At 36.5% G+C, this 24,552-nt stretch overlaps 1 pseudogene; it reads left to right on the top strand.

The window, feature by feature from the left end:
- Positions 1–6,713: 6,713 nt before the first annotated feature.
- Positions 6,714–10,572, top strand: LOC109692064 (trimethylguanosine synthase pseudogene; annotated as a pseudogene).
- Positions 10,573–24,552: the final 13,980 nt, after the last annotated feature.

The following is a 24,552-nucleotide window of genomic DNA, read 5'->3' as shown; positions in this document are numbered from 1 at the left end:
GGATTACAGGCATGAGCCATCAGCACACAGCCAAAATTTTGTAGTTTTTAACAATAAATAAGTATAAAAACTACATATTAAAATGGTGACAAGAAATTACAAAAAAACAGCTCTTTTCATATTGCACAAAAGTCAAGAAAGTGATTCTAAAATGGCATGCTTGAGTATTTCTTTATAATGAAACAGTCCTCTGAAGACTCAGTTTTAAGTACATTTTTTATCTCTTCTAACTTGTGGGATGTCCTCATATCTAAAATCACACCACTTTGGTAGTTTTTTCTCCTACCAAGTACTTTTTTATGAAGTTCATCATTCACTGAAAGATACTGTGATGAAACTTATCAAAAAACATTTGGGTTCCTCTTACTGTAGAATTTAGGATCTGGAATTCACAAAGTAGAGACCTAAAGGTCCCAGTCATCATTGTATTTCATTTGACCTGAGGCAATTTATAAAGACATTCATGCCTTCTTCACATTTAGACTTAGCAATGTTTTTTTAACATAAAAAACATACTTTTTATTTTTCATGGGGATGAAAAAAAGGATTTGTAATGGACAATATTCCTACCAGAATTCTATGGGAACTCTTTAGCTGTCCATTATCTCTACCACACCTAGGTGCCATACTTAGTCCTCATCTGGGTTGCCTACCTAGCCTGCTGACAAGTTTGAGTTTGTTAGCATGACCTGGAACTTACAGCAACAATTACTTCTCCCATACCTATTTACATCCTCAGACTCTTCTCCTCATCTTAGTCCATTTTGTGCTACTGTCATTGAATAACAGAAACTAGGTAGTTTATAAAAATAGAATTCATTTTTCACAGTTCTGGAAGCTAGGCAATCCAAGAGATGATGTCAGGTTCAGTTGTCTAGTGGAGGTCTGGTCTCTGCTTCCAAGATGGCACCTTGAAGACTAAGTTCTCCAGAGGGAAGGAGCACTACATTATAACATGACAGAGGTGAAGGATTAAATTTTCCTCCAAACCCTTTTTTAGGTACATTGTAATGGACTTTTCTGTAATGTTTTCATTCGTATATAAAATGTACTTTGATTATATTCGCCCTACCCATTTCCCTTTCTTGTGCCTGTCTTCCTCTAGTCCCCTTCCTATTCCTAAATTGTCCCCCCTTCTATTTTCATAGTTCTCTTTTATAATCTAGATTCTGCATAAAAGAGAAAAACGTGTGATATTTGTGTCTATTAGACCTTTTATAAAGTCAACTAATATAATCTATGAAGATGGAGGCCCTGTGACTTAATCACATCCCAAAGATCACCTCCCAAAATGGTTGCACTAGGGATGAAATTTCAACATGAGTTTTGGAGGGGCCAAGCCATTCAAGCCACAGAAGCCTTAGACTCTCACCACCTGAAATTCCTGGGGCAGCCTCCTCCCCAGCATGCTGGAACACTAAAGGCAGGGGCCAAGACAGTGCAAACAGAAAAGGAAATGCTTGCCTGGACTCTGTTCTCCATCAGTAGTTTTCTTCTTGCTGTCAACACAAAATAATTGGAATGGACTTACACAACTATGCTTCATATGTTTGTCACAGAAAAACCACTGTGACAGATACTTTAGGAATAGTCCTAGGAGTAGTACAATATTAAATATAAGGCAATATTAGTTTTTCTGCTAGCTTCATTACAAAATTCCTAGAATAGGAATTATAGCCTTGTATTTGGTAATTACAGATGAATGTTTTTACATATGTGATAATGTCTTTTCTTTTTCATTAATTATAATTATTTTGATGACCTTTTATTTTTCTGTTTTATTATAATCAAAATAAGAGTGAACTTATATGTGTACAAGAAAGAGGCAAAATGCAAACAGGAAAAACTTGAGTCATTGATACCCTCTGCCACTTTTCCTTTTAGCTAAGCTCAGTACTACAATTCTTGTTAGTAATACTTTCAATACTCAATAATGATCATTATTCTTATAATAACATTTATATTAATAATAGTAACAATAACATAAACTGCTATTATTTGGACACTTACTTTATTTTAGGCAAAGCAATTTATATGAAGCATAAAGTAATTTATATGTGTATCTCAAGGTACTCTTAAGAGATCAGTACTACTACGATCCCTATTTCAGAGAGAAAGAAAATAACCTTAGACAGTATAAGAACATTGGCTATCATCACACAGCTGGTAAGTGTTGAAACTGGTGTTGATTTCCAAGTCTGAATTCCAAGTCCATGCTTGTGCCCAGTCTCAGATTATTGGAACATTATACCTGCAAGATGCAAACTTTCTTGTTGCTTCTAACTCAGTGGTTTTCATCTGAAGGTGCACCCTTAAATCTCCCCATATTGATTACTAACTATGACAATTAGCCCTTTTCTCACTCACTTATTTTTACCTGAATTTTAATTCCAAGTTGAGAGTGAATTCAGATGGAAGAATTGGTGAAGAAATGTATGTGTAAGAATTCTAGTTTAGTTGCAGCAACTCCATCCATGAATATGTACTTTACAAAAACATTCTTCTTCGTTTTCAACTCTCCACCCCAACTTTTCATGGTGGAAGATGCCAAATGGCCTTCAGCTGAAAATTTCCTCCTAATTAAATGTGGATCATCCAATGAATTATTAAGATTTTGTTCCTGTGAGGAAAGATCTTTTTGAGGTTCTCAAGAGCAATGTCAGATAGGGAGTCTCAATTGCTTGTTTACCCTATATATTTTCTCTCTGCCCTATTTTTATTCCAACATAGTTGGGGATTCTTGGCTGTCTAAAAAAAAAATCCCTTATCTCTGAGATAAAACATGTTCTTATCATTCACTAAAATAAAGGAATAGAAAAAGTAAAACATAATAACAGAACACACAGTAATATATCGCTATACCATATCAAAATAAGATATCATTTTCTTTGTCTCATCTCCAGGCCCAACAATATTTGTCAGGGGCAGAAAAGATACAGCCAATGATTCTATTCAAACACACTAAGAGAATGAAGACTAAAAAACAGAAGTTGGGTATAAATGCTTGTACAGAATTGACCTCTGACCTTTCCAGATCTTGTGGGCTACTTTCTTCATTTCTTCACTTTTGATAGTAATTTAAATAAGATGTGAGTGATTGATTGTGATATATATAGCTTTGTTATAGCAAAAGAAAGTAGTAAAAGTGACAGAGTTTTATTAACAGCTCAACTGAAGTATCTGCCCTAAATTTAAATTGCAGAAATGAGCTCAAGAAGCTAGATTTCTGTAACTCTTTGATTACCTCTGTCTTTTTTGCATATCACATTCATGAGAGATGACAACATTGCTCAGGAAACCCCTCAGACACTCACAGGGTCAAGAACAGAAGATGAGACCCTCATTTTTCTGAATATATACTTTGAAATTATCAGGAAAAGGATATCTGCAATTTACATCTTTCATATAAATTGAATAACAGATTTACAATAAACCTGAGATAATTACTCTGTACTTTTCCTATCAATAATATAGCAACCTTAAATTTTTATAAGCTTCTTTGAGTTTTAATACTTTAATGAGACTGAATTCCTAGGCTTATTGGGTATACCTTACCTAGGCATCCAAACCACCACCTTCTCCTATATTCTGAGACTGTCTATAAGATGTATCACAGATGTACACCATCAATGCCAATTTCAATCACAAACTTTCTAGGAAATCTTGAATACTAGGCCCTCTGGGCTTCTGCCTATTCCATTACATGTCACTGTCCTTGCTAATGCCACAGCAACTTTGTGTACCACATTTGAAGTCCTTGCACCTTTACCATCTTAAATCATTCCAATTTCTTTCTATAAATAAACAGATACCACTCCCCCTATATCATAGACTATCACCTCAGTATCTACACTGCAGATCTCCAATATTCTGCTAAATTCCCATATGACAACTGTCTTGTCAGCTTGTGTCAGAAAGGTGGGTCACAGAAATAGGAGCTAGGGGAATAGGTGCCCTGTTATACTTCCTTGTTGTTCTTTTCAAACAATCTCTTGACTTTCCTTTGGTACTTGAATGCAAGCATCTTCCTAAAATTCCTCCCTGCAAAGTCAAGCTGTTCCTACCAAAAGATATCTAAGATCCACTGGACTAGCACCTTAATAGTCATGCTATGTTAGAATCTCAATTACTGTTCACAGTACTGTTCAATAAGAACTCAAATAGTGAGATGTGTTGGATTAAATGACCAAACATACATCACACATATAGTCATGCCATCTACTTTATCATGCCACCCTCCCCCATGCTGTGGCCACACCATACTTCTTACACATTATCTACACATTTTAAACACTTACTCAGATCAGTTTACCATGACCTTATCACTTATTGATGATAAGGCCTCTATTATGTTACTTTACACTCTATCTTACATTACTTAAAGTTTCTATCATTACAATGGGTCTCTGTTTGCAATATGTGTCTATTGTTTATTTCTGAACTCTCTACAATATCTAACACAGTACTCTATAGGTAGGAAGATCTCAAGATAATTTTATAGAATAGACAAAAATTACCAAATTCAGAAAAAAGCATGAAGTAAAATGACAAACACTCTTGTACAAGAGGCAGTTATGGAATTTATATTTCACCAGCCAAGTATCTTCCTATTCATAGCATCATTTTCCCACTTTTGCTAGCTTCTGATAGAGCTCTCTACACAACTTCAGTGTTGCTGAAATTTATTCAGAATTTATTATATTGACCTAACTCTATATCTGCCCATGTCTCTATGCTATTAATATGTGAATATTTAAAAGATTAAATGATTTCTCAAAAGCAGGGCCTAATTCTTCAAGATATTCTTTGCTATGAAAGCCTGCTAAAATAACACTGAAATGTTTAAACCATATTGTCATCTCATGGCAGGATTTTACTTTTAATGTATTGAATTCTCAGCTCTTAATATATTAATAAGATTGCTAGGTGATCTATAAATCTATTAGTCTCTCTATTCTTTATTCTGACAGCTAGTTTTAATGGGATAAGACAGTGGTTCTTAGTTGGTCTCTTGGAGCGAGCTTTTTCTCTCTCCCTTCTTGGAGCAAGCTTTCTCTTGCTCCTGGTTATTACTGACCCTAACTGGGGCTAACTGGGGGTGTCTAGAGATTCAGAAAGGATCCACAATAGGCAGACGGACAGAAAGTGGGATCAGGTGTATTGGCACTCAGATGGAGACGCACAACCCTCATTGCTTCTTTTCTCTATCTTTATTCTTTAAGGCCTTACTCCTTTACAGTTCTTTAAAATCTTGTTTAAAACCTCTTTCCTTAGACTCGCTCTGTCCCATGTTTTCTCTTAGCTTTTCTTTAGCATAATCTCTTTTAGAATGAGGGATTCCAAGATGGCGGCTAGAGGGAGGAAGCAGAAAGTGTGCCTCCTACAGTGAAATCTTGGAGAAACACTGGAGACACACCTTGCAGGCAAGGCCACTGAGAAGAGGCAAAACTTTGACCCCTCCACACCTCCAACCTGCGCAGAGAATCTCTACTTCATATTAAACTGAGAAACCAGGAGGGCCCCGGGGCAGACGTCACCCGTGCCCAGATGGCTTGGGAAGATGCGGACAAGGTGAGCTAAACGGTACGTGGTACTTCCACAGACAACCCTGGGCCAGATCAGCATAGCCCCCTGGACAGACCGACCCCCACCTGGGGAAAAAAGAGAAACTGAGTAATAAGCAATAAGAACAATAGACACATAGCAAAGAGGGTGGGTGGGGCGCCCTGAGCTCCGAAGAGGGGGGAGGGGAATCCTTCCTGGAACTGTAAATAAACACGCAGGTCTGAGAAAGCGGTGCAGTGTCACCTCCCCCAGTGTGCTTGGAAAAGGGAAAGCTTGTAGCAGTGGCTTGCACACAAGACTGAGTAAACAAAGCCTGCAGGGCCAAGTGAGTGCTAAGCTCACTCCTGAGATCTGTATAAATGACACCTCCAGCAACAGCAGGCTGACAGCAGTGAGCAGGCAAGCCACAGCCGCAGATAGCCATTCATAGACCTGTCTCCAGACTCTTTTTTTTCTCTCTCCCTACCTTTGATGAGAAAACAACCGAACTACACTTACATGAAGAAAAACTTATGGAAACTGTATTGCAAACTTGGGACACTTGGTGGACTTTTTTTTTTGTGCACTTTTGTTCTACTTTATGTCTCCCCTTTGATTAGACAACTACAGAACAACATCTGAGGCACCATCTCCAGGATTGCAGGCTGAGGGATGAACACCAAAATTATTAAGACAAAAATTTCATTGCATTTGAACTTGGAGGTTTTTATTTTTTATTTTTTACTTTTAATTTTGTTTTATTTTATTTTTTTTTCTTTCATTTACTTATTTTTTATTTTTTATTTTCAATCCTCTCTCTGTCTCTCTAATGCCTTTTCAGCTTACGGTTGATTAGTACACTGTCTCTTCCTGTTTATACCTTTGAAACTTCTTTTGTTTGTTTCTTTGTTTTGTTTTTTTTCCTACTTGATTATTTTCCCTTTTACTTTAACTTCTTTGCTTTCCATCCCCACTCACCCTTCCATTCTAAATATCGCTAGTGCTATTATTATAAGCCAGAAAATACTTAATTGCACACAGTACAAGGACAATAACAATATCAAGGGCAATATTGGGAAGACAGAAAAAACAGGGAAACTAGTTTCCCCACAGCAAAAAATTAGTATAGGAACCCAGAGGGAGGAGCAGCCCCTGGCCCATTCCTGGCCTGGTGCACCGATGCCTTCTCCTTTCGGTCTCCAGTAGCTGAGCGGAGGCCTCAGCCTGGCAGCAGACGTCAGGGCGGCCTTTGAGGGGCAAAATGTGCTGCGAGAAGTGGAGCCCCGTGGCTGAAATGCTTCTCTTCATTGAAGATGGGGGGGGAGGATTCTAAGATCCTGTGCCTCTGCTCCAGGGCATTTGTGGAGGATCGAAAACTGTGCAAATTGGGATTAAAAGGCTACTATGTCAAAGGCAATGGCAACAACACAGGAGATCAAACTACAGAAGAGGAGGAGTATGATCATTCTCAGGGCACTGAAAAATCCTGTGACAACAAAGACTTCAGCCCAAATGAAAGTGAGCTTGACTCTGGAGCTGAGCTCATAAAAAGTATGGGATTGCCACTTCAGTTTGGTGGTGTATCTGCATATAAGAATTTTGAGTTATTTATCTAATGTAGGTGTCTATGAATACTAGAAATAAAGTTAAAATGAAAAAGAAAAAGAAAAAACATCAAAAGAAGTACTTAGATGAAATTATGCAAGAATCTTGGAGAAAAGAATATGAAGAAGATGACCTTTTGGTTTCAGATGGTCCATCTTCAGTTGAGCAGTATGAAAACACCAGAACATGTGACCTTCAAAGCAAAGGAGATAATGAAACAGAAAACCTTTCTGTTGAAAATACATTATCTCCAAAGCTAGAAGTTACAGAGAAATGGGAAAAGTATTGGAATGAATATGGAGGAAGACTGCTGTGGCAAAACTGGCAAGAAAAACACCCAGATGAAGTGCTATGTTGTGAACCTTGGAACTTTCCCGATACAAAGGAAGAATGGGAGCAGCATTATAGTCAACTTTATTGGTACTACTTGGAGCAGTTTCAGTACTGGGAGGCTCAGGGTTGGACTTTCGATGCTTCACGAAGCTGTGATACAGATGCTTGCATGTCGCAAATAGAAAGTGACAATAAGAACAATGAAAATAGCATAAAAGTGAACTTAGTATCTTCTCTGTCTTCACCTAATGCAGTTGATAAAGAAAGCTCTGGTTCAAGTGAAAAGGAACATAATGAAATACTTGATGGAATCAGTAATATAACTTTGAGGTCAGAGGAGATAGAACAGAGCCAGTTAGATTCCTCTGTAAGTTGTGGACAGCTGAATGAAGTTACCAGTGGGAGAGAGTGCCCTGCTTCTGGCCAGAATAAACCATGTAATGGAGTGAGCAAGGAAAGCAACTTATCTGGAAATAGAAGCACAGACCAACCAGCTCAAGAGTCACAGGAGTCATTGGGATCAAGTGCAAGCAAAGACAGATCACATACCAATGGGATTGGTGGAGATGAGAATGAAGAAGATCCACCTGAGAATAAGCCCAGCAAACTCAAGAGGAGCCATGAACTGGACATCGATGAAAACCCAGATTCAGACCTTGATGACAATGGTTCCCTTCTAGGATTCAAGCATGGCTCAGGACAAAAATATGGAGGGATTCCAAATTTCAGTCATCGACAGGTCAGGTACCTAGAGAAGAATGTGAAACATAAATCAAAGTACCTGGACATGCGCAGACAAATAAAGATGAAAAATAAACATATCTTCTTTACTGAAGAGTCAGAAAAAACAGTTTTCAAGAAAAGTAAAACTCTGAGTAAGGTGGAAAAATTCCTAAAATATGTTAATGAACGAGATGATGAAGCATCACAGGAATCATTTTTACACTGTCACATGGAAGACACTTGCACAAGCAGTGATTCAGAAGACCAAGACATGTCTGCTAAAACAGCTGATTACCCAATGGAGACTAGAAATCCAGAACCCGAAAAACGTGAGGCCATCTCTTCAGCTGGGGAATTTGAAACAGAAAAGAATGAAGGCTACAGCTTGGTAGCAGCTGTTGCAGAGAAGCAAGATTCTGTAACTGAAGAAATACCAGACTGTCCTCAGGTAGACACTGAAGCTGAAATAAAAAAGAAAAAGAAGAAGAAAAACAAGAACAAAAAGGTAAATGTTCTGCCTCCTGAGATAGCCTCTGTTCCTGAGCTGGCAAAATACTGGGCCCAAAGATACAGGCTCTTCTTCCGTTTTGATGATGGGATTAAGTTGGACAGAGAGGGCTGGTTTTCAGTTACACCTGAGAAGATTGCTGAACACATTGCTGGACGTGTCAGTCAGTCCTTCAAGTATGATACTGTAGTAGATGCATTCTGTGGAGCTGGAAGAAATACCATTCAGTTTGCCTTAACAGGAAAAAGAGTGATTGCCATTGATATTGACCCTGTTAAGATTGATCTTGCTCGTAATAATGCTGAAGTTTATGGAATAGCAGATAAGATAGAGTTCATCTGTGGAGATTTCCTGCTCCTGGCTCTCTGTTTAAAGGCTGATGTTGTGTTCCTGAGCCCTCCATGGGGGGGACCAGACTATGCCACTGAAGAGACCTTTGACATAAGGACAATGATGTCTCCTGATGGCTTTGAAATTTTCAGACTTTCCCAGGAGATCACTAAAAATATTGTTTATTTTCTTCCAAGAAATGCTGATATTGACCAGGTGGCATCCTTAGCTGGACCTGGAGGGCAAGTGGAAATAGAACAGAATTTTCTTAACAATAAATTGAAGACAATCACTGCTTATTTTGGTGACCTGATCCAAAGACCAGCCTCTGAAACCTAAATGTGAGGCAGTGTAAGGACAAGAAGAGCATGTAGTGGGCAGGACAGTCTTCACATGAGACACTGGGGACATGTCTTCCTGTGCTCACTAATATTTTGTATCCTATCTTATGTATGTAGTACATGTTATGTGATACAGAAACCTTTATGAGTTTTTTGAAATCTTGGGAGAACATTAACTGTGACCCATATACATCTGAACAGTAAGTGTCTGATACAGGAAGAGGAGAGGTATGCCCCTGTGCTTAATTTCAGTGTGTCTCTGTATATGTGTGTTTATTTTTTTTAACTTCCTGTGTTTTGACTTTAATTTTGTTTTAACTTCTTACATATTAACAAAATTAATCTTTATTATTATCTTTGTGTGTTTATGTATATATAAAAAACTGCTTTTTTAATATAGTGCAATACAAAGAAAACAATGAAAAGGTTATGCTCTGTCCATCCATTTAACCCCTACTGAAATAATGATGTTATATTATTTAATGCTAGAAATGTAAACACAAAATGGCTCAAAAAGAAAAGTCTCCCAACAACTTCCCTATGCTTTTGTTCATCTATCGAAAGATAATCACAGCTAACGATGTTTATAATTCTTTTGGGGAACAGAAAATAATTGCAGTATACCTTAGTACACTTTTTTTCCCCTTGTTCAATATCCTCCCCCTCCCCTTTTTTTTTTTAACTTAATGCATCTTTTTTTAATGTAGGTGTTCTTTTTTATCAGTGTGTGTTGAAAACCTTCCCATATTAGTACATATATGTCTTCTACCTCATCTTTTTAATGGCTGTCTTGTAGTCCATCTTCTGGATATGCCATAATTAATTAAACCAGTTTCCTATTGATGGACACAGGCTGTTTTCACAGTTATTCTGCACTGTACTTACACAGTGTTGAACAAGTATACTCATTGGGTATATTTCCAGTGTTTGGATTACTAGGGATTTGTACATTTTCATTTTGATAGGTATTGTCAAGTTACCTCAACAAAATTGAACCCACTTTTAAACTTTTTTCTAGACCTTTCTTATCATCATGTCTTTGCTTTATCTGGAGTTTGCTTTTTAACATCCATTTATCTTAGAAAGTTTAATGTGTTTCAGATTTCCATTGCAAAATCAACATAAAATATATTTTGTAATATACAAGTTTATATTCTTTTTCTATTAAAATGACAGTGAAAGGAGAAAAAAAAAAAAGGAACCAGAGGGAAATGAAGAAAACAAATACTCAGATCCAGACTCCAACAAAATGAAGATAAACTATGCCAAAGAACCCAATGAAGCCCACAAGAATAATCTAAAAGAAGACATAATACAGGTACTCAATGAAAATTTTATAGAGATGATACTGGATAGGGCCAACCAAAATGTATAGGAGACACTCAAGAAATTCCAAGACACAAAAATAGAGAATTTGAAAAAGCAAAAGAAGAAATAAAGGAAACAATAGAAGCACTGTATAAACACCAAAGTGAAAGAGAGAACACAATGAATAAACGGATAAGTGAACTCAGGACAAAAATAGACAACATTAAAGAGGAAACAACCCAGGATATGGAAAACCTCAGAAAAAAGAACGAAACAGAATTACAAAACAAAACGGAAGGCCAATCCAGCAGAATAGAACAAACAGAAGACAGAATCTCAGAACTTGAAGATAAAATGGTAATTAAAGGAAAAACTGAAGAATTATTAATTAAACAACTCAAGACCTGTGAAAAGAAAATGCAAGAACTCACCAACTCCATCAAAAGACCAAACTTGAGAATCATGGGCATCGAAGAAGGAGAAGAGGTGCAAGCAAAGGGAAAGTGCAATATATTCAACAAAATAATAACAGAAAATTTCCGAAATCTAGAGAAAGATATTCCCATACAGATGCAAGAGGCCTCAAGGACACCAAACAGACCAGACCAAAATAAAACTACTCCACGACATATCATCATTAAAACAACAAGTACAGAAACTAAGGAAAGAATATTGAAGGCTGTAAGAGAGAAAAAACAAGTAACATACAAAGGTAAACCCATCAAAATCACAGCAGACTTCTCAACAGAAACATTAAAAGCAAGAAGAGCATGGGGTGAGATCTTCCAGCCACTGAATGAAAATAACTTCAACCCCAGGATACTCTACCCAGCAAAACTATCATTCAAAATGGATGGAGCAATAAAAGTCTTCCATGATAAGCAGAAACTAAAACAATATGTGACAACAAAGCCACAACTACAAAAGATTCTTCAAGGGATTCTGCACACAGAAAGTGAAACTCAACATAACCATGAAAGTACAGGCAGCACAAAACTACAGGAAAAGAAAAAGCAAGAAAGTAGAGAGTAACATCAACTTAGGTACACACAACCAAACCTTCAAACAACTAAGACAACTAAGTGACAGGAATCACCACATACCAATCAGTATTAACACTTAATGTTAACAGACTTAATTCACCCATCAAAAGGCACTGTTTGACAAAATGGATTAAAAAGGAAAATTCAACAATTTGTTGCATACAGGAGACCCATCTCACCGACAGAAATAAGCATAGGCTTAGGAAGAAAGGCTGGAAGAAGATTTACTAAGCCAGTGGCCCCCAAAAACAGTCAGGAGTAGCAATACTTATCTCTGACAAAGTAGACTTCAAACCTACATTGATCAAATGAGATAAAGAAGGACATTCCATACTAATAAAAGGGGAAATAGACCAAAAGGAAATAATAATTATCAATCTATATGCACCCAATGTCAACACACCCAATTTCATCAAACATACCCTGAAAGACCTAAAAGCATATATTAACGCCAACACAGTGGTTGTGGGAGACTTTAACACCCCATTATCATTAATAGATAGGTCATCCAAACAAAAAAATAAGTAATGAAATCCAAGATCTAAAATATACAATAGATCAAATGGGCCTACTTGATGTCTACAGAACATTTCATCCAACTTCTACACAATATACATTCTTCTCAGCAGCCCATGGAACCTTCTCCAAAATAGATCATATCTTAGGGCACTAAGGAAGCCTCAGCAAACATAAGAAAATAGAAATTATACCGTGCATACTATCTGATCACAATGCAATAAAACTAGAACTCAACCACAAAAGTAAAGACAAAAAACATGCAAACAGCTGGAAACTAAATAATTCATTACTTAATGAACAATGGATCATTGATGAAATAAAAGAGGAAATTAAAAAGTTCCTGGAAGTCAATGAAAATGAAAACACAACCTACCGGAACCTATGGGACACAGCAAAGGTAGTCCTGAGAGGAAAGTTTATAGCCACGAGTGCATATATTAAAAAGTCTGAAAGATCCCAAATCAATGACCTAATGATACAACTCAAACTCCTAGAAAAACAAGAACAAGCAAATCCCAAAACAAACAGAAGGAGAGAAATAATAAAAATAAGAGCTGAAATCAACGAAATAGAAACCAAAAAAAAAAACATACAAAGAATTAATGAAACAAAAAGTTGGTTCTTTGAAAAAATAAAAAGATCGACAGACCCCTGGCAAACCTGATGAAAATGAGAAGAGAAAAAACCCAAATTAGTAGAATCAGGAATGCAAAAGGGGAGATAACAACAAACACCATGGAAGTCCAGGAAATCATCAGAGACTACTTCAAGAATCTATATTCAAATAAATTCAAAAGTCTTAAAGAAACAGACAGATTTCTAGATACATATGATCATCCAAAACCGAACCAAGAGGAAATTAATCACCTGAATAGATCTATAACACAAAATGAAATTGAAGCAGCAAGATGCCCCACTACTGATGAATGGATCAAGAAAATGTGGTATCTATACACAGTGGAATTTTATGCAGTCATGAAGAAGAACGAAATGTTATCATTTGCTGGTAAATGGATGGAATTGGAGAACATCATTCTGAGTGAGGTTATCCAGGTCCAAAAGACCAAAAGGGCAAACACAACAATGGGATTGGACTTTGAGCACATGATAAAAGCGAGAGCACACAAGGGAGGTGTGAGGATAGGTAAGACACTTAAAAAATTAGCTAGCATTTGTTGCTCTCAATGCAGAGAAACTAGAGCAGATACCTTAAAAGCAACTGAGGCCAATAGGAGAAGGGACCAGGAACTAGAGAAAAGGTTAGATCAAAAAGAATTAACCTAGAAGGTAACACACATGCACAGGAAATTAATGTGAGTCAACTCCCTGTATAGCTATCCTTATCTCAATTAGCAAAAACCCGTGTTCCTTCCTATTATTGCTTATACTCTCTCTTCAACGAAATTAGAGATAAGGGCAAAATAGTTTCTGCCAGGTATCGAGGGGGTGGGGGGAGAGGAAGGGGGTGGGGGTTAGGGTGGGTGTTAAGGGAAGGGGTGGGGGCAGGGGGGAGAAATGACCCAAGCATTGTATGCACATATGAATAATAAAACAATAAAATTTTTTTTTAAAAATCTCTTTTAAAGTCTTTGCCCTCAGACTTGCACTGTCCCATGTTCTCTTTTTAGCTTTCTTAAAGCCTTGGTTCTCAGACTTGCAAACAACAACAGCACCTAAAAACTACATATGCATAACTCTTAAAGTCTCAGTCCTTAGACTTGCACTGTTTCATGTTCTATTTGGCTTTTCTTTAGCTTAGCTTTTCTAAAGCCTATGTATAAAGTTCTCTTTAGCCTCCTTAAAATCTTGGCCCTCAGACTTGCTAGCAATTACCCTTTAGCAATTTTCCTTCAGCAATTCTTTTTCCTTCAGCAATCCTCCCTTCAATACATTTTCCCCTGTCAGCAATCTTCCTCCAGCACTTTCCCTTTAGCAGTCCTTTTCCTTTCAGCAATCCTTTTCCCTTCCAAAAGCATCCCACACCAAAAAGTCAAAAACAAAAGCCTCAAAGCAAAAGCCTCCTGTCCTTCTTCAATGAGCCTTTTATATCCAGTGGTAAACAGGGTGGAGCAGCAGTTGGAGAAACCTGTGTTCCTGCTTCTCTGAACATAAACAACTTAGGAGAGCAGCTGTTCTGCATTTCTCTCTTCCATGGTTTGGTCTGTGCCAATCTTGGCCTACAGATAAACATTTTAGGAAAAGCTGTTGAGCTGCATCTTGCCTTGCTTACATCCAGTTCTCATAGTCTTCTCGTAATCCACTCTCCACAGTCTCTAGCTTTACTTCCTTTTTATTTTTGTTCATTATGCTCAACTAAATACCTATACAGATCAATCTTCAGTAGCAGAGTGATTTACTGAAAATTCTGTGTAGCACAATAATGTGATTCAGAAATTAGCTTATTTGCTTGGCATTAAATTCGCTATCAACAGTTCAGACTACTTCCCTACTTCCCCACTTCCTGTTAAGAAAAAAAAATGTTGTTATCAGAATACCTGATTGTTCCTAAAGTTGAGTCAATTGCACATTGGTTGTGAAAATTTAGGCCTGAGGCAGAAGTGTGCCAGTCTTTGGGCTCTAAAAATTGGGGACTGATTGTCACAAAAGAAAAATATGGTTGGATTTCCCAGAAACGGGAAAAGAAATTGAAGGTATCATTTCCTATGTGGCAAAGACTAGTGCTCTTCATATGCAGGGTTCTGAGATGACAAGACCTCAAGTGGGGAGACTCCAGAATTCTGCGGGGTCTGAACTCCAGGCATAGTATACTTAAGAAGGTGATGAAGGCCCCATGCTGAGGCTCCATGGGCTGAGGGCAGTCCAACTACAAGCCAAGCAGCTGCTCTTACACTATGAACACCTTTGCAGCTTCACAAATGACAAATGACCAACTTCTCTAAATTTGTGTAATTACAACCCTCAAGTTCCTGGCAGTACCTAAAAAGGAAGCTAATTGCTTCAAAAACTTAATGATTTTGACTTGAAAAAGACCAAAGCTATATCTGACCTAACTTATTACTATTATTTGCCACCACTTCTCTAAGTCTGGGTAGTGCAACATGGAGAGGAATGCCCTCCATTTGGAGAAAGTGTGAAGTGAGCACCCCAGCCCATCATAGTGAACCCCAATGCCAGGTCAGCCCCCACAAGTCTGGCTCCAAGAACGCCCCAGGCTCCAGGACCAACCCAGCAATAGACCAGCACAGAATCTAAGCCTGTTCAAGTGTTAAGCCAGCCCCTCTCATCCCATCCTTCAGGCCCACACTTGTGGGTTTTAGCTTCAGGCTTGCACAGTGCCAAGAAGCTAGGACATACTAGGTTTGCCCATGAAGACCAGGCCCACCCCTGCTTAAGTCATATGATAGGCTTACCAACCCACTGACTCATTCACCAGCTCAACCCATATGAGGACACCAGCAGCAAACCCATTCATAGTCCCCTCCAGATGGCCCTCCCAGAGTTTCTGGGTGAGCCAACTAGTGAAGAGTTTTACTTTCAAGACCATTGAATAAAGACTGGAAGAGGTGCCTAATACTTCAATGAGACATCAACACAAGACTACAAATATGAATAATCAAGGAAACATGACACCACTAAAAGAACAAAATGAATCACAAGTAACAAGTTGTCAGATTTCCCTCTTAACATTTATTGTAGATGCGTATTTCTTTAATTGTGGCCTAAAAGGAGAATGAACTTCTTCCCACCCACAACAAATCTTGCATGAGTTGGTAGAAAAGAGCAGACCTGAGCTGACCTCCTGATTAGCAAGGAAGGCTCCCTACCTTGAAAAGAGTTAGCACAAAACCAAGCCATCTCTAAAAACAGCAACAGCAGTTAGGCAAAAGAATAGGGGAGCTGCATCTGTAAGTGCGGTTAAAGGAAAAATTTGGATCTGAATTAAAATATTTAAGGAATTTTTATATGTGGTAATTGCATATCCTTTCCCATAATACTTTCTTAAGATGAATATTTTGTCTGGCTGAGGAATAATTCCCTAAGATTTTTAATAGAAGATGTAAAATTGCCCTTCAGTTTGTATTATATGGAAGTCTTACAATCACATTAGCCTGCATATTTTATTAGTTTTAAGTAATATGGAATACCTAGTGAGAAAAGAGATTACATCTTTATTCAGTGACATATTAGAAATAGGAGTGTTGATATAAACTAATTCTCCATATTATAGTCCTGCGTGGCCTGTGAAAAGGAAGGTGATTTATAGATGCTTACTATAGATTATGAAGATCTGTACAAAATAGCACCATCTCTAGCCTCAGCAGTCCTGGACACTATATTAATGAGACAATAACATCAAAAAAACATGTAAGCAGTTATCTTAGAAGCTACTTTCTGATATTTGGCCAAAACCATATTCTAAATTCCTCCTTATCTGGCAATAAAATAAAGGATAAGATCAGTTGATCTTAAGTTGGTCACATGCTCACAAACATTGCCAGTAGATGTCTCTCATATCCCACTAACTGGCCATAATTTTATTCTTTCTCTTCCAGAAATTGATGTTCAATTGACATCTGATTCTTGTCACCAGCACTGTCAAGTATCTGAGAGGTTACCCTACTTGAAAACTAGCATTTTTGCACCCACCACTTCATAGATGCTCGTTGAAGACATGAAATCAAAGGCCAGAAGCAAAGGAAAATATTAAAACTTTCAGCATTAGCAGCAGCCAGAGTATCAGCACTTTGTGGTACCATTTCTCTGAGCCACAACAGTCATTAGGTGATGCAAAGAATGTCAAGTGACAGAGTGGGTTGCTTTACAGGAAAGAAACTTTGAACTTAGGGAATACAAAACTTTTATAATGAGCACTAAACTTGCCTGTTAACTTGCTCCAGAAGTCAACATTGTCTTTATTATACTGAAAAGCATAGCTGCCCTTTCCTACAGAGGGAGACACTATCTCTATTTGCCTTTCAAAGACTGAAATATTTCCTTGGTTCCAGTGTAGGACACATCTGCCTGTTCACGCTACAGACAACAAATACTGTTGGTACATTTGTTAGCAGGACATGCAAGGGTCATGTATATTTGTCTCACAAAAAGTTCTCCAAGTCACTGACCCATCAAATCAACTAATACAGGAGCTGGGTGCCAGTGGCTCACGCTTGTAATCCTAGCTACTCAGGAGGCAGAGATCAGGAGGATCAAGGTTCAAAGCTAGCCTGGGCAAATAGTTTTTGCTCAAAAAAAAAAAAATCACCAAAAAGTCTAGTGGAGTGGCTCAAGATGAAGGCCCAGAGTTCAAGCCATAATACCCCAAGGGAAAAAAAAATTAGCTAATAGAGGAAGCTAATTCCAGTCACATAAATTATATTCCCTGTCCATTTAGTGAAAAGAATGAAAGTTAAATTCCCTTAAAGAATGAAAGTTAAATTTTTATTTTTTCAATAGGTACAAAAATCCAGCTAATTAGAAAGATTAAATTCCCATGTCCTACAGCATAGTAACATGACTATAGTTAATAAATTGCTACTTACATCAAAATTAGTTGGAAGAGATTTGGGATGTTCCCGGTGCAAAGAAATGATAACTCTTTGAGGTGGTGACATGTTAATTACCTTGACTTGATCACTACATACTACACATTGTACATTTGTATCAAAATATCACACTGTAACCCATAAATATGTACAATTACTATATATCTATTTTTAAAATTAGCTTTTCAAAATCTAAGAAATGTAACTGGATTTTTTTCAGTAAACAAAGATATATATTCTAAAAGCAAAACAAAAAAAAATCCTACTCCAAATCCCTTCCCATTTTCATGTCTCAAGGCTTTTACTTTCTTCTACTTCATTTTGGAAAAGTGATTCCTTATATTTAACAATGAGGATGAAATAAATTCTCTAGAAAACAGGTCTAGATACTGTTTTCTAGCTGATTTTATTTTTAATAATGACTTCTCTCTTTTCTTATCCTCCATTTCATACATAACTGCCTTTCATATCAGTATGTTGTTAAAATATTGACACCAAAATTTCAAAATAACATAAAAGCTAAATTTGTGGGAAAAGACTTGTCTAATTACATATTGTTGTGATAATAGCAAGTATTGTTAGAGTCTATGATGAACAATTCTTAAAGAACTGCTATTTTAAAAAACAGCAATAAACAGTGATAATAAATAGGTACCTAGAAAATTAGATGTAGCATTTTTATAAACTGGATACCATCAACCTATATTCTTACTCCTTTTCTAGATTTTGGTCATCTTTCACATACATGAAATTAAGTGATAGAATGTCGCTCAATTCAACAAGGGAAAGATTTTCTTTGCAACAGAGAACTGTAATTCAACCAAATACCTTAAGATTTCTCAAATATTCCTTTTCTCTTGAATTGAGGATTAGATTTACACAAATGGATCATAAAATAATGCTTAACAGATTATGTAGTAAAATTTTATATCTGAATAATAAAATAAAATTGGTTTCATTCAGTGAAACTTTATTCCATGGCAAATCAGATAAACCTTTCAGAAAAGAAACTATGTATGATGACTCTTAAAAATATTCTTTATTGTTTTATTATACAATTTGATCATATCATATAAACTGAATTAAGAATAATGACAAAAAGAAATAAACCAATCTAAATACACAATAACTATAGTATATATGATAGAACATATAATCAATTTTTTCCAAAAATATTTAATATATTTCACAGGATAACAAAATGAAAAATCCAAGATGCAAAACTATCTGAGTTTCATAGCACATGTGGAAATATGTTCATGTGCAAACATAGATATGTGAAATATAGATGAACGAACCCACAGCCAAGCTATACTTTTAGCCCAAGGCATATAAACAATCCTACCATTAATAGCCCTCTGATGATTTATAGCAAGCTTAACTAACCTTGACCTTCCCCCATCAATCAATTTAATTGGGGAGTTATTCATCATTGTCTCATCATTCTCATGATCTAATTTTACTATAATTCTAATAAGAATTAACATGCTTATTACAAATCTATACACCCTATACATGTTAGTAACCACTCAACGAGGCAAACTCACATACCACATAAACAATATTTCCCATGATACACATGAGAAAACTCACACATCCTTCCACACCTACTCCCATATTACTCCTATCCCTGAACCCAAAAATTATCCTTAGCACAATATTTTGTAAATATAGTTTAACAAAAACCACTAGATTGTGAATCTAATATTAGAAAATCGAATTTTCTTATTTGCCAAGAAAGTATGCAAGAACTGCTAATTCATGCAACCATACTTAAAAATATGGCTTTCTTACTTTTAAGGGATGGAAGTTATCCATTGGTTTTAGGAACCAAAAAATTGGTACAACTCCAAACAAAAGCAATAAATATATTAACTTCCTCAATAATCATAATATTTACTACTCTTACATTCCCAATCCTAACATCTATAACAAGCACATATAAAAATGAGAACTATCCAAATATGTAAAAACCTCAATTAAACTAGCATTCACTATTAGCATAATCCCTGCACTTATATTTATTCACTCAGGTAATGAAACTATCATATCAAACTGACACTGACTTACAATTCATACTATAAAACTCTCACTTAGCCTCAATCCAGATTACCTCTCACTTTTATTTGTACCAGTTGCATTATTCATTAATAATCAATTACAGAATTCTCCGTATAATACATACACTCTGACACTAACATTAATCGATTCTTTAAATACTATTTTTCCTCATCATAATACTAATCCTAGTTACACCCAACAACTTATTTCAATTTTTCATTGTGTGAGAAGGAGTAGGTATTATATCATCTTACTTATCAAATGATGATATGGACGCACTGATGCCAACACTGCTGCACTACAAGCAATCTTATATAATTGAATTGAGGATATTGGATTCCTCTTATCAAAATCATGATTCTTAGTCTGCTGTAACACATGAGACATCCAAAAACTATTTATAAATCCCAACCTAAGCACTACTTCCCTTCTAGGCTTATTATTAGGCACTACAGGAAAATCAGCCCAATTCAGTCTTCACCCATGACTTCCCTCAGCCATAAAAGCCCTACACCAGTATCAGCCCTACTCCACTCAAGCACAATAGTTGTAGCTGGAATTTTCCTCCTAATCAGCTTTCACCCCCCTACTTCAATCTAACCAAACAATCATATCCTTTACACATTGCTTACGGGCTATTACAACACTTTTTACAACTATCTGTGCTCTAACACAAAATGACATTAAGAAATCATTGCATTCTTAACTTCCAGCCAACTAGGGCTAACAATAGTAACCCTAGAAATTAACCAACCCTACCTATCTTTCCTCCATATCTGTACACATGCATTTTTCAAAGCTATACTATTCATATGCTCTGGATCTGTTATCCAGTCTTAATGATGAACAGAACATCCACAAAATAGGTTGCCTAGCCAATGCTATGCCATTTACAACCTCATCCTTAGAAGTAGGAAGCCTAGCATTAACAGGCATGCCATTCTAACAGGATTCTCCTCCAAGTATCTCATTATTGTATCCTCTAACATGTCGTATACCATTGCTTGAGCCCTTCTAATTACACTTATTGCTACCTCACTTACTGCTGTTTACAGTACATGAATCATCTTTTTTGCTCTTCTAGAAAAACCCTGATATCTCCCACACATTAACATCAATGAAAACAAGTTACAACTTATAAACTCTACCAAATGGCTGCTTGTAGGCAGCATATTTGCCAGTTTTATCATCTCAAATAGCATCTCCCCTATAAACATTCCTAACCTTACTATACCCTTACACCTCAAACTATAGCTTTAGGAATCATTCTTTTTAGCTTTACAATCACAATGAACTTAATAATTTAACATATAACCTAAAAATTATATTTAACTCTAATCCAAACTCATTCTCCACAATACTCGGTTTCTTTCCAACTGCCATGCACTGCACAATATCTAACACAATAATAATAAGCCAAAATACAGCATCAACCCCCCTAACCATAATTTGAATAAAAAAATCTACACCCGTCTATTTCAAATATTCAAGTAAAAGCTTCCACCACCTTATCTAACCAAGAAGAATTAATTGAACTTTACTTTCTCTCATTCTTACTATCACTCACCATACCCTTAACCATTATCTTTTAATTACCATAAGTTATCTCAAGAACAATAAAAATACTCACAAATACAGATCAACCAGCCACTACCATTAATCAACTTCCATAACTATATATAGCTGCAACCCCTATAGCATCTTCACTAAGATGTCCTATTTCTTCACCATTATAAATTACCCAACCCCCGTTTTATAAACCTCAACCACCACATCTACCTCATCATACATCACTAACAACACTAAAAAAATTAACTCTACTAATAAGTCCAACATTAATACACCCCAGATTATTACATTTGAACCCCATGTTTCAGGATAGTCTTCAATCGCTATCGCTATAGTATAACCAAATACCACCATCATCCCACCTAAACAAATTAAAAATATTATTAAACCTAAAAAAGAATCACCAAAATTCAACACCATCCCACACCCAATTCAGTCACTAATAATTAACCCAAAACCACCATAAATTGGAGAAGGCTTTGAAGAAAACCCTATAAAACCTACCACAAGTAGAATACTTAATAAATACAGAGTATGACATAGTTTCCACATGGACTCAAACATGACTAATGGAATGAAAAATCATCATTGTTATTCAATTACAGAAACTGTTAATGACCAATATCCGAAAAACCCACCCACTAATAAAAACTATTAATCACTCATTCATTGCTCTCCTCACACTTTCAAACATTTCAGCATGATGAAACTTTGGTTCCCTCCTAAGAGTATGTTTAATTCTACAAATTGCAACAGGACTCTTTCTAGCGATGCACTGCATGCACATCAGATATAACAACAGCATTTTCATCAGTCACCCATACCTGCTGAGTAGTGAACTAAGGCTGAATCACCCGCTAATTTCATGCCAACCCTAACTGGATTCCTTGCATTCCATTTTATTTACCATTTATTATCGCAGCACAAGCAATAGTCCACCTACTATTCCCTCACAAAACAGGATCAAACAATCCATCAGGAATTAACTCAGAGTCAGATAAAATTCCATTCCACCCTTATTTTACTACTAAAGACATCCTTGGATTCCTCTTTCTCATCCTCTTATTACCAGTTCTAGTCCTATTTTCACCCAACCTATTGGGTGATTCCAACAACTATACACCAGCCAACCCCCTAAACACACCACCACCCATCAACCAGCATGATACTTCCTATTTGCCTACACAATCCTATGATTCATTCCCAACAAATTTGGAGGCGTCCTACTACTAGTTCTCTCCATTTTAATCTTAGCAGTCTTCCCTCTTCTCCATACATCCAAACAACGAGGTCTAATATTCCATCCAATAAGTCAATGCTTATTCTGAATTTTAGCCACAGACCTTCTTACCCTCACATGAATTGGTGGCCAACCGGTTGAACATCCATTCATCATCACTGACCAACTAGCATCTATCCACTTCCTCATCACCCTTGTTTTCATGCAAATTACTAGCTTAGCTGAAAACAAAATACTTAAATGAAAAGGCCTTATAGTATAAACATTACCTTGGTCTTATAAACCAAAAATGGGAAATCAATATCTCCATAGGGAATCAGGGAGGAAACAAAAGTCCCACCATCAGCAACCAAAGCTGAAATTCTTATAATTAAACTACCCCCATCTTCAACTTTATGTCACTAACTTTCAAGTACATTAGTATGTACAAATTCAAGCACCTGTTACGCACATCATGCAATTAATGCCCCTCCAGACTAAGAATGCCTGAGTACTTAAAATGTTAATTGACCATGGGACATATATGTATAATCATGCATAAATCCACATCCACAAGTATGTAAGCAAGTACATTAATTTATATCAGGACTATAGAGTATTAACCCTTATTGCACAATAACATTTTAGCTAACATGAATATTGACCATTACTGTAAATCATTAATCATATATAGTACATGTGTTTATTAATCAGACATTTTATTCAAATCCATCCATCTCAAAATGGATATCCACTTCCAGTTTTGGTCTCTTGATTTACCATCCTCCATGAAACTAACAACCTACTAGGGAAGTATCCCTCTTCTCACTCTGGGCACATTCCACTTGGGGGTTTCTATTATGAAACTATACCTGGAATCAGGTTCTTACTTCAGGGCCATAATATTAAGATCGACCACACAATCCCCTTACATAAGACATCTCAATAGACTAATGACTAGACTGGCCCACGATCAACATAACTGTAGTGTCATGCATTTGTATTTTTTAATTTTTAGGATGCTGTGACTCACCATAGCTGTCAAGGTTATGAATTCACATCTTCATCTGTCAATTCCAAATAATAAATTCTACTTGTGTTCACACCTTATTTGAATCATGCAGAAGGGAGTTTCACATTGGTCAGTTACAGTCAAGAGACTAAAATCCAAGTTACAGCACAACCTTTTCCATGTTGCATTTTATAATATATATGTAGTACTTATAAATTTAGGAAAACTTTTTATTAATCCCACAAAGAAATTTGCCTACTATATTGATTAAACTCAAGACCTAAAATAAAGTCATCAGTTTTACCCTAAAACTAAATATTATGTACAAATTAAGGGATGAGTGGTCTGTTTTTGCAGAAGTTCAGCTCTGTTAACAATGTGATTCTATGCTACCTGATGATTTTGTTTCCATATGTAACAAGAAAAGAGAATTTAGAAAAAATGTTTCCATGAGGGCCTTGATAGTGTAACAAAGTATTAGAGATAAAATTGTGAAAATTCAAATTACTATTCATAGTTAAAATTATGAAAAGGCAAAAAGAAATGTATCATTAATGTACTCGAACTTGTGTGTATATATCCTTATATAGTTTTTTGTTTGCTTGTTTTGGTTTTTTTATTCATTTATTCACATGTGCATACATTGTTTGTGCCATTTCTTCCCCCTACCCCAACCCACACCCACTCTCTCCTCCACTTCCTCCCTGGCTTCCAGGCAGAACCTGTTCTGCCCTTATCTCTAATTTTGTTGAAGAGAAAGTATAAGCAATAATAAGAAAGACAAAGCGTTTTTGATAGTTGAGATAAGGATAGCTATACAGGGAGATTCCAAGCATTGCTTCCATGTACAATTGTGTTACAACCCAAGTTGATTCATCTCTAATTTATCTTTGCACTGGTTCCTGATCCTCTTCTCATATTGACCTCTGCCAC

This window comes from Castor canadensis, chromosome 4 (genome assembly GCF_047511655.1).
Source record: "Castor canadensis chromosome 4, mCasCan1.hap1v2, whole genome shotgun sequence".
NCBI lineage: Eukaryota > Metazoa > Chordata > Mammalia > Rodentia > Castoridae > Castor > Castor canadensis.
The sequence above is the reverse complement of the archived record's forward strand: the minus strand, read 5'-3'. Positions and strand labels throughout refer to the sequence as shown.